This window comes from Mustela lutreola, chromosome 16, assembly GCF_030435805.1.
Source record: "Mustela lutreola isolate mMusLut2 chromosome 16, mMusLut2.pri, whole genome shotgun sequence".
Lineage (NCBI taxonomy): Eukaryota > Metazoa > Chordata > Mammalia > Carnivora > Mustelidae > Mustela > Mustela lutreola.
The window spans coordinates 40,710,097-40,721,097 of NC_081305.1; positions in this window are offsets into that span (position 1 = coordinate 40,710,097).

An 11,001-nucleotide genomic window follows, 5' to 3' on the forward strand; every position below is an offset into this window, starting at 1 on the left:
GGTGCCACCAGAGGGCAGCCTCCCTTTCCCTGGGATGAACCCCGGTGACGGCCACCTTTCTCTGATGTCAAATAATCAATCCAAGCCTTTGCTGGGCCTTGTCCTAGGGAGTGGGCAGGGCAGGACAGGCTTCCTGGGACCAGGACCCAGCTTCTCCCTGGACCACTGGAGTCATCTTGGAGGCAGGGAAGTCCTTCCCAAGGGCTTCCCAGGCTCCCTCCTGCTGCTTGCCTCTGGGGCCCGAGAGACACAGGGGAGGCCCCTGGGGGCTGTGGGCCCTGGCCTGGGTCAGGAAACTCATAGTGAAACCAGAGACATCTCGTAGTGAAATTCATTCCGTGCAGCGCACCTGCCTGGGCCGGGGCTGGGGAGTGACTGGAAGACAAGAGAGCTGCCTGCCGTGGAGGTGGCGTGGGGAGGGCCCAGAACCTTATCTGATGGGCCCCGGCCTTTCTCACAGCTCAGTGGAGCCGCCCTGACAGGCCGACCATAGCCCAGTGGGCAGGGGCTCTGCAGGCCCCGAGGGCCCAGCCTCCCCACCTGCCCAAGAGGCAGGGAGGCCGTGGGCCTGGGAAAGGCGCGGGCGGTGGAATGTGTACCACTGGAGGGGAGCGGGTGCCCAGCAGGCCCCTCGGAGAAGCTCTGGTGTCTCAAAACACCAAGAAAGGTCAAACACCAGTTGCAAAAAATGGAGGCCCTCTAGTGCGTAGTTCGAACAAACTAGCACTTTAAACATAAAAACGAAACTGCACATCCCCAGGTCCTGTTTGGATTTGAGAATGCATCGGGTCCCGGGATGCTGCGGGATGTGTCCTTCCACAGGCGGGGACTGTCCTTAGTCCTGCGGGGGACTTGGGGACCGTGTGTGGAACATCACCGGGGACCACACAGAAGGTCTGAGCATGATGCGCTGGACAGGACGGCCCTTGGGCTGCCCCCACCGCCCACCCACACCGAGGTCCCCCTCCTGTGGGGAAGTCTGCTGTGCTGACCAGTGTCAGGGCTGGTAGGGAGGGCAAGGGGGTCTGGCTGCCTTGGGTTGTGGGGTTGAGCCACTCCAGAGAAATGGGGTCCCACTTTCCCAGGGGATCTTGTCTGGATGAGGCCTGCAGGGTCCTGGGTGCCCCCCAGAAGGATCTGAAGAGAAACAGCTTCAGGGTCAGAAGGGTCATCCTACTGTTGGCCCCTGGCCGCCCTCCTGGGACCACCTCTCTGAACACAGGCACCGGCCACTGCGGGTGAGCGGGGCTGAGATCTCCAACAGAGGAGGCTGCAAATCTCTCCTTCCGTCCCTGTCCTGACATGCGCCACCGGCGGGGCTGGGAGCCTCCAGTCCATCCAGCACCGTCACCCAGGGCCCTTCAGTCTGTTGGAAACCTTTCCCAAAGGGAGACAGTGTGTTTTCTTGGGATTCATGTCACAGGGAGAGAGGAATGTGAAGCGAGGGTCTTCAGGGCCTCAGGGAGCTCCAGCCTGCCCCTGGGTGGGGTCCCCAGGGCCAGACCAGGGGACAGGAATGGGGCATTGTCTGGGGAGATGGGGCGGAGCCCAGAGTGCCCTGGGGAACGTCCACGCATGGATTTGGCTTAGGCCTCCCTTCTTACCTCCCTTCTTACCTTACCTTCTTACCTCCTCACTCCACTGCTCAGGCAAGAACCCTGGGGTGTTCCTTCTCCTCATCTCTGTATCCCTCACCTCCCAGGAGCACCTCAATCTGGTCCAACCAATCAGATGCGTTGCCCCTTCTATAAAGAACCTTAGGGGCGCCTGGGTGGCTCAGTGGGTTCATCCTCTGCCTTCGGCTCAGGTCATGATCTCAGAGTCCTGGGATCAAGTCCCACATCGGGCTCTCTGCTCAGCAGGGAGCCTGCTTCCTCCTCTCTTTCTCTGCCTGCCCCTCTGCCTACTTGTGATCTCTGTCTGTCAGATAAATAAATAAAATCTTAAAAAAAAAAAAAGGTAAAAAAAGAAAAAAAAAGAATCTTAAAATGTCTTCTTGACAAAATAAAATTTGTAGCCAGTATAACTTGCCTTCATAATTTAAAAAAAAAAAAATCAGTATCATGTCCTAACTTTATTTTTTTTTATTATTATTTTTAAAGATTTTATTTATTTATTTGTCAGAGAGAGCGAGCGAGAGCAAGCACAGGCAGACAGAGTGGAAGGCAGAGTCAGAGGGAGAAGCAGGCTCCCTGCGGAGCAAGGAGCCCGATGTGGGACTCGATCCCAGGACGCTGGGATCATGACCTGAGCCGAAGGCAGCTGCTTAACCAACTGAGCCACCCAGGCGTCCCTCATGTCCTAACTTTAAAACGAGGGAGAAATAAAAAGAAAGTAACGTGTAACTTCATAATGTGTATTTGCTTTTGAAGACCGCTTGGGTCTGACCTCCAGAGGGACCCGATGCTGGGCACACAGAAGCTGCCGGGCTGTAGCCTCTGCAAAGACAGGCTCGCATGCCTGCTGAGGCCACTGTGCCGTCTCAGGGGCCTGATTTTTCCAAACAGCAAACAACTCTTGGTACATTTCCAAAGGAAACGAGGTTGCATCTGCACTAGACGTTCAGGTAGGGAATTCTGTGTTGGAAAGTGGAGGAAGCTTCCAGACTCTGATTGTTGCTACCAGGATTCTGGTGGCTTCCCTGCCATCTCCAAACCCTCTGCTGGCGAAATCACCCTTGCTGGGCAGGATGCTTGGGATCGGATTCTGTCTTTTCTTCAGCAGAGTCTGAGTTTCTCTGCCAGAGTCTGGAGGAGTTTTCTCTTCCAGAAGGAGGCGTCCTTCTCCGGGGGACCCTCCCTGAGCCACCCCCTTCCCTGCAATGAGTTGGGCAGGTTTTCCTTCCTGGTGTCCCAGTCCCCATGGTGATATCCACCCAAACCACTTTCTCCTCAGACCCTTGCCCCATCCCCACCATCGTCATCAGAGTCTGACTCCAAGAAGGGGGCATGACTGAGGCTGTGGTTCTGTTTTCATTCACTGAGGACTCCTATGTCCCCCCACCGAATCGGAAGGGGGTTCAAGCTAAGGGGCAGGTCTGGGAGAGCAATGGGTTGGGGGGGATGGGGGCGCCTGGAAGGCCCCCTTCTCCTATGGAGGTGGTGGGGAGCAGACACTGGGATTTCTCCAGCCAGAAGTGCCCACTGGGGAAGACTGGCTCCAATCCAAGTGGGGCTGAGGGAAAGCACTAGGGAGGCAGAGGGGTACGCCGATTCTTACCCAGGGGACCCCTTAGGAGGCTGGCCTCCAGTCCAGCCCCTGGTGCCTACCCTTTGTGGAGCCTGAACTCCCAGCAACTAAGGTGTCCCCGGGGCACAGAGCACTGGGCACAGGCAGTGACTCAAGGCCCCTGGGCTGGCTTTCACCTTCGTCATCCGCCCACCAGCCTGCGCATCCCCGACCCGGGTTCACGCCTCTCCTCAGCCCTGGGCAGAGATTCCGTCCTGTCCTGTGGGTATCTGCTGGCTGGACCAGCTTCTCAGGGCGGTGCAGGGACTGGAGGCCAGTTGTGGGGGGAGGGTCAGGGATGGGAGCATTGGTGGCTAAGTCCATCTCTAAGCTGGCAGGGCTGGGTGCACAGTGTTGAGGGATGCCGGGGTCCTGGGAGGGTGTAGTTGGTGGAGACCCTGGGACCTGAAGTGAGTCCTATCTCTGTTGCCAGGCCCAGGGCCCCCAACTGGGAAATGGGGAAAGTGAACTTGGTCTTCCTCTCCCGCTGGCACCGAGAAGGCTTGGGGTGTACCTGCCTTGGGTCGTCTCAGGCCCGTGAAGTCTGGGGTCTCAGGCTCCAGGCACTGCTCTGTCATGCATGCCCCCTGCCTCAGTTGGCTCCAGGCACCCCGCCTACCACGCCTTTCCCCTAGTTCCTCAGGCTCCTCTTGATGACGCAGACAGCCCAGCCCTGGCTTTGGCTGAAGTTGTTCTTGGCCGATGTGGACATGCCGGTTCCCGGGCCAGGCCTGGTTCCCAGACCCCTTTGCCCTGCCTGCTGTCCTCAAGGGTCCCCTCCCTTGTTCATGTGGGCTTTGCCTGGGGTTTGGTTCTCCCTAGGCTTCTAGTCAGGGCACCAGCCTCCTGGGTTCTCGCTGGTTCTTGACCTTGGTCTTGTGCCTCTGCCCCACGTTTGTTTTTATTGTCTGTGAGGCCCAGCGGGACGAGATGGGCAGAGTTGGGTCTGTCCTCTGGGCCTCCCTCCCAAGGGTGGTCTAGCTGGTCACGGTGTCCCTGGGGATGGGGTGCGGATGGAGGGCGGGAGCTGGTCCTTGCAGGCACTGGAAAAAGACCCTCGGCCTAGAGGTACTCAGGGTCCTCCCCAAGGGGCCTTGTGTGGCTTTGTCACGGTGTGTGGGAGGGATGAGCCTTGAGAGAGGGTGTGAGAGTGAATGTGTGGGTGGGAGCCCCAGAGAACCCACACGGGGTGAGGGGCGGGGATGGGGACTGTGAGAACACGAGCAGGTGGAGACTTGGGGCAGGAGTGTCCTTGCTCTTGGGGGGACAGATCTGGGGAGGGAGTTTGGGGATCAGGGAAACAGTGCATCGGGAACACTGGCCACTAGGTGTCACCAGGACACCAGCTCACGGGAGAGAAGAAGGGCTCCAAGTGAGCGGCCCGAGCCCCGTATGTCCACTTCAAAGGGTGGGGGCACTCCCCGGTCTGTCCGATCACCCACTAGCAGTGTCGAGCTGGGGGGTGGCAAAGCCCCAGCCAAGAGGAGACATTTTCCGTGGAGGCTGCCCTGCCTGTGACTCCTGCCCACACAGACACGGGCTGAGGGCACAGCTGTGGGGCGGGTAGAAAATGGAGGGGGGAGTAGCTCCCGGCTCCCTCGCCCTCACCCTGCCCTGCTGCAGAGAGCCTGCTTTCTGCTAGCATGGCAGTTAGATTCCCCAAGCCCCACTCAGCTTCCTTCAGCCTTCCAGAGCCCGCTCAGACCCAGGCCCCGCCCTCCCGCCATGCATTGGGGGATGCATTCACCCACTCACCGGAGCATTCACGGGGCGCTCAGCAAGGACCTACTACGTGCCGGGCATTGGGGATCCAGCCACAGACAAGACAACTGGACTCCACCCCAGGGAGCTTGGGAGCTACAGAATGTTAAAGTCACCAAATAAACTAACCAGAGAATTTGTGATGGAGACACAGTCACAGAGGACTTAGACGATGAAGTAACTGGGGGGGGGGGGGGGCTGTGGGGATGGTGACTTTGGGGGGTGGTTCTGAGCAGGTAAAGAGGAGGCTCATGTTCACATGTTACACATATGAACACCAGATGGAAGAACATTCAGGGTAGCTAGAACGGTATGTGCAAAGGCCCCGAGGCATGAAGAAGCCAAACCTGTTATTAGAGAAACACAGAGGCCTGTGTGGACAGGGTGCAGGGATAGAGGTTAGAGGGTGGGAGGAAAGAGACCAGAAAGGGCTCCTGGTCGCAATGGCTTCTTCTCCCCAAGGACACTCGGTGGGGTGAAATGCCCAGAGGTCACCCCCTCTGCATCTTCCTGCTGGGATATGGCTGAAGGGCCTGTTCCATCCGGACCTGCTCGTGGCTGGTAAAATACAGGCACCACAGCCCAGGGGGGAATCTAACAGGACCCAGCCCTCCTATCCCGGCGGGCTGAGGAGCAGCTAAAACCCCAGGAGAGCCTTTCCCCACGGGTCGAGGTCTCCCCAGAGCAGACAAGGGCAGGGCTGGTCTATCTCAGTTCCCAGGCTCCTGGAGAGTCTTTTTGGCTGGGAGCAAAGGGATGGGGTAAGTAGGGCTGAAGGAAAGGCAGCAGGGTCCCCGTCCTAAGTCTTTTGACTGCTCACCACCCTGCAGTGTCTCTGCCCCCTTCGGAGTAAATCCAAAGACCTTACCATGGCAATGACCTTATATGCAGCCTCCTAACCTCGCTCACCCTGTACGATGTTCTCCTTGCCACCTGCTTGGTTCCAGACACACTGTTCCTTAAGCGGGTATACGCCTGCCTCGGGGCCCCTCCACTCAGGGTGCTCTCTGCTTAGAATGTTCTTTCCAGGTATCTTTGGCTCATTTCCTCAGCTCCCTCAGAGCTGCTTGAATAGCCTCTTCTCGGGAAGTACGTTCTGTCCCTTCCTCTCCAAATCACATCGCCTCCCTTCGAAGTCCTGCTTTTCTTCCTGACCAAAGTGATCCATTTTGTCCCCTGGAGTGACAACCCCGGGCACATAGCGACAAACCCTCGAGCAATGATTGAATGAAAGAATTCATGGATGTGAGTGGGGACGAGCCTGTCTCCATGCCTCCTGACCCTGTCTGGCCATCACGGGATATCCACCCTCCTCGAGCAGGGCCCCGGCGGTCCCCAGGCTTTGTCACGCTCTGCCAGGTCTGCTGTGGGTCCTGCCACCTTCTCTGGAGGGAATTATAGGAGAGGACTTGGTGGCCTCCCATTCCCTAAGGAGCTTCCTAGGACCAACCTCAGCCAGAAGTGGCGGGTCAGACTGGGACCAGGATGGCCCACCCACCGACCACACAGGATCTGTCCCGGCTTTACGCTCCTGTGAACCACAAATCGCATTTGATGGCTGGTTTCCAAGAGGTATTTAAATCGGAACAATCCCCCTCCCCCACACACACCTCAAGGTAGTATTGAACACCTAGCAGGAGGTGATGGGGTAAAAACTCCGTGAATTGTTTAAAAAAAGATCTGGCTCCTGTACCCTCATAAATGGACTCCTAGAGATGAAAGGGCAAAACCTGACCTGGGAATTTAAAAATATTTGGGGGGAAATATCTTCAAAAGCCCAATATTTAAAAAATAGTGCAAAAGAGCATTTACTAAGGAGGAAGATGAGGCAGCATCAACTTCTGGGAGTCCTTGGAGGGACCTGAAGGGACTTTCCCCCCAGGGGTTCCGGGGAGCATGGTTTGGAACCATAGACCTCAACCTTCTGCTCATTGCAGAGTGGGGGACAGCCCTGCAGTGAAGGATGCCCTTTCTCCCAGCAATGGCTTCTAAAGCCCGTCTGTGCTACTGATGTTTCCAGGAAGGGTCAGTGCTGGGAGGTGGGTCTCAGCCAGGCCTGGTGGCATCAAGGACAGCTTCAGACTGCCTCCCCCCCCCACCCGGGGAGGGGCATGTACCTCTGCCTCGGTGCCAGTGACCTCTCGCCCAGGTCCCCTCTGTGCCAGGGGCCACCGCATGCCTCCCCAGTGGACAGAGCTGCCCTCTGGCCGTGCAGCTGGCTTGGCGAGGGCTGGTCAGGAGCCCTCAGTTCTCGGACAGCTGCCAGGGCTGGGGCCACGGGGACGGGTAAGGGTTTCTGGCAAAGCCCAGATCCAGCCATTCCAAGGGACAGCTGGAGTGTCTCTCCAGTCAGCGCCTGGAAGGGAGCCAGCCCAGCCTCGGGCTCGGGCCAAGCACATGTGAGTGCACTCACAATCACACACACACACAGAATGTGCACATGTGTGCGCAGAGTCACACAGCTCACACGTGCACACAACCGCGTGTTCACACGTGTCCTTGGTGCCTATAAATACACACACACGCAGAACATACACTCCACACTCACCGGTGCCCGGTCACCCCCTCCCCACCCCTTCCCCAGGCAGGGATGGAGGAGCACACCTTTGAGGTGAGTTCCATTGGGGGAGGTGCCCTTTCTCCCTCCAAGTCACAGCAGCTCCTCCCCTCCAGGCCAGCCTTGTCCCAGCCTGGCCTGTGCCTGGATGTTGGTGGGAGGAGGAAGGGGCCGCTGGAGCGTCTGGCCACCTTGGGGACATCTTTCTGGAGTGGAAGGGTTCTGAGATTGCGCCTGCCTCCCGTGGAAGTGAGCAGGGCGTGGGGCCTGAGGTGGGGTGGGGGTTGCCTGACTCTGGAGGTGCTGTCGTGTTGGAAGCATCCAGGCCCATTCCCTGGGGCAGGAAAGACGGAGGAGGCTCTGAGGGTCCCTATAGCTGTCACCACCTCCCCCCAGGAAGTCAGTCCAGCCCTCAGCCTGCTGTCCTGTACAAGGGGAAGCTGCCTTAGTGACGGTCACCTCAAACCTCTGAGGGCTTTGGGGGCTGGGGCACAAGACCTTCTGGTCCCTTTTGTACCCTGGCCACACAGGCCCAGGCATGCAGGGCCATCAGCCCAAGAGCGATAACTGACATCCCCAGTGGTGTGACCCCTGAGCCCCTGTGTGTCGAGGGACCTAGAGCCATGAGAGGGGTGCTCTATAGCCCTCGGGCCCTCATCCCGAGAGGCCTGCTCTGGGCCCTGTTGTGTCCAGCTCGCTGACACCAGCCTGTGCCCACAGCCCTTGGTAGAACTCGGTCACCTCCCCCATAGAATCAATACCTCTGAGCCTGCTGTCAGCAAATCTTTGACCTCTGACCTGGCCACACACTGTGACCCCTGAACCCATCTGTCTTTCCACCAATCCTTGCCCCGGTCTCTGGGGTGGCTGAGGTGAGGTGACCCCCAGCGGCAGCACAGGCTGTGAGGGGAAGGGAATGAGGCTGTCAGACTCCAAGGCCCAGCTTCTTCTCTTCACGCCACACTCAGGGCCGGAGTCGGCGGCTGCCCCTGGGGCCTCTCGGGCAGGGGAACGGTCTGGGCCCTGGAGCGAATGTACCAAACAGCCAAAGGCTGTGCATGAAGGGTTTTGGGTCCCTTCTGGGTCCTTTTGGGGGCCCCGGGGGCCTTGGGAGGACAGAGAAGGGACTCTGGGGGTCCTATCGCCTATCTGAGGCTGACAAAGGTGTCCCTCCTTTCCCCCCACAAACTACTCTGCCCCAGGCCACAGGCCTGAGGCTCAGAAGTCCCCCCCTTAGCACGGTCCTGGCTGAGATGAACCCCCAGGCTAGGGAGTATGTACCCAGACATGGTCCCATAGCCAGGGCACAAGCCCATAAGCGTCTGGGGGGTGGGAGGGACCCTGTCCTCCTATCCCACAGGTTCCCTCCCTACAGCCAGTCCCACTGACCAGTCATGGTCTCAGTGGTCCTGAACCAAGAAAGAGGGAAGGGCCTACGCAGAGGGCCCCAAAGTAGCCCCACCACCCCTTTAGCTCAGCCAGAAGATCACTGCTCTGGGCTCCCCGGCCTGTCCTTGCAGCCTGCTGCAATCCGTCATCCCACTGAAATCCTCTGAACCACCCTGGAAGGCAGTGTGGGGGGTCCTGGGCTCCTAGGCAGACACCAGTGTCCTAAGACTCTAGTCCTGGAGGGTCTGGCCAGGACAATAGGACGGGCTGGTCACACACTGTGTCATCCTTACCTGGGGGCCTTTCTTGGTACCTGGAGTGTCTCCCTGCTTCTAAGGGCTCCTGCTTCTAAGAGGAGACCCCATCCCCCACTCAGGTGTTCTGAGAGCCATGGGGCCCAGCAGCCCTCTGGCCTGGGTCTATCTGCATCTGCAGGAGGGACAGAGAGGCACGTAGGAGAGTAGCCAGGAAGTGGGCTCAGGTGTGCCTGACCCCAGGGTCATGGAGTCTTCTCTTCTCCCCTGACTCCTTCTGCCTCCCCTTAGACCTCCAGCAGGTGCCCCGGGGGCAGAGAGGGTGGATTCTGACCCCCTGCAGGGACCCTGGGCCTTGCTCAGGAGCCAGGAGGGATGACCAAGCCTGAGGCAGAAGACTGGTCATGTTGGCACAGGCTGGGTGGGTGTGTAGGCAGCAGACCCTGAGGCAGCAGACCCAGTGGGTGGGGTTGGGGCATCTAGAAGGTCCTAGCACAGCCGCCTTCTTCCTTTTTTTTTTAGGATTTATTTATTTATTTATTTAACAGAGAGAGAGAGAGAGATCACAAGTAGGCAGAGAGGCAGGCAGAGGGAGAGGGGGAAGCAGGCTCCCCACCGAACAGAGAGCCCGACGTGGGGCTCAATCCCAGGATCCTGAGACCATTACCCAAGCCAAAGGCAGAAGTTTAACCCACTGAGCCACCCAGGCCTCCCCTGCCCCGCTCCCAGCACAGCCTTCTAAGGCCTTTGGCCATCTGCTGTCACTGCTGTCCCACCCCAGGGGGGCCTACTTTCTTCTGTACTTGGGACCTGGGCCAGGCAGGCGGGAACAGCCTGGGGTGCGGGACTCCAGTCAGGAAGAATAACAGTTGAGTTCCCTGTGCTGAGCAAGGCCTCCTTGCCCGTCTTGGGCTAAGCCTGGTGCCTGGTGACCCCACCCAGGCCCAGGGAACGCAACCTCGGACGAAGGATGACAGATTCCCCGAAGACGGAGCAGGGCTCGAACCCGAGGCTGGGAGTCGCAGGCCCCTGCGTAGGAAATCCCGCCCGAAGAGCAGACAGAGCCACGGGGGTGAAGGGTCATGGGCTGGGGTGTGGGGGTGAGCCACGCTCTTCTCCCTGCTCGGCACCCAGGACGCTGTCTGGGCTGCAGAGGTGACACGTGTGGCTCGCCGGGCCCCTGGGGTTTTGGACATGTGGACAGAAGAAGATTGGGGTGCGAGCAGTGCCAGAGCCCCGGCCCCTGAGGTGTGCCTGTCATGCCCTGCCCCGTGAGGACGTGAGGCCGGGGTGGGGGGTGGTGCTCGGCAGCCGCACGGGGGAACCTCAGCTCTTCCTCCTTCTAACGAGCACCCCTGGGGCCCCTGGTGCTCCCTGCGGAGTCCCGATGTTGGCACAAGACACCCAGCCCAGGGGATCAACCCCACGGTCTGCCCTATGCACACAGACGGTGCGCGTACATGAGCACACACACACACACACCCTGCATACCACACTCAGCACACATACACACACCACACCCTGACACACACATCGCTGACACACACATCACACTCAGACACACACACCAAACACCGACAGACACACCACCCACTGCCCCTGCCTCCAGACGCACACGGACGGAGCTCTGACGGCCTACGTCCGTCACGCAGACCCAGAGCGGCCCAGGCCCCCTGCGGGAGCCCCAGGGCTCCACAGGTCTTCCCCCATCCTAGAGGTTCCTCAGCCTCCACTTGGCAGAACCTGGAGCTCAGGGAGGACAGGGTGTCCCCAGCCGAATGCCTAACGGGAGAAATTTGAGGGGAAGTGGGT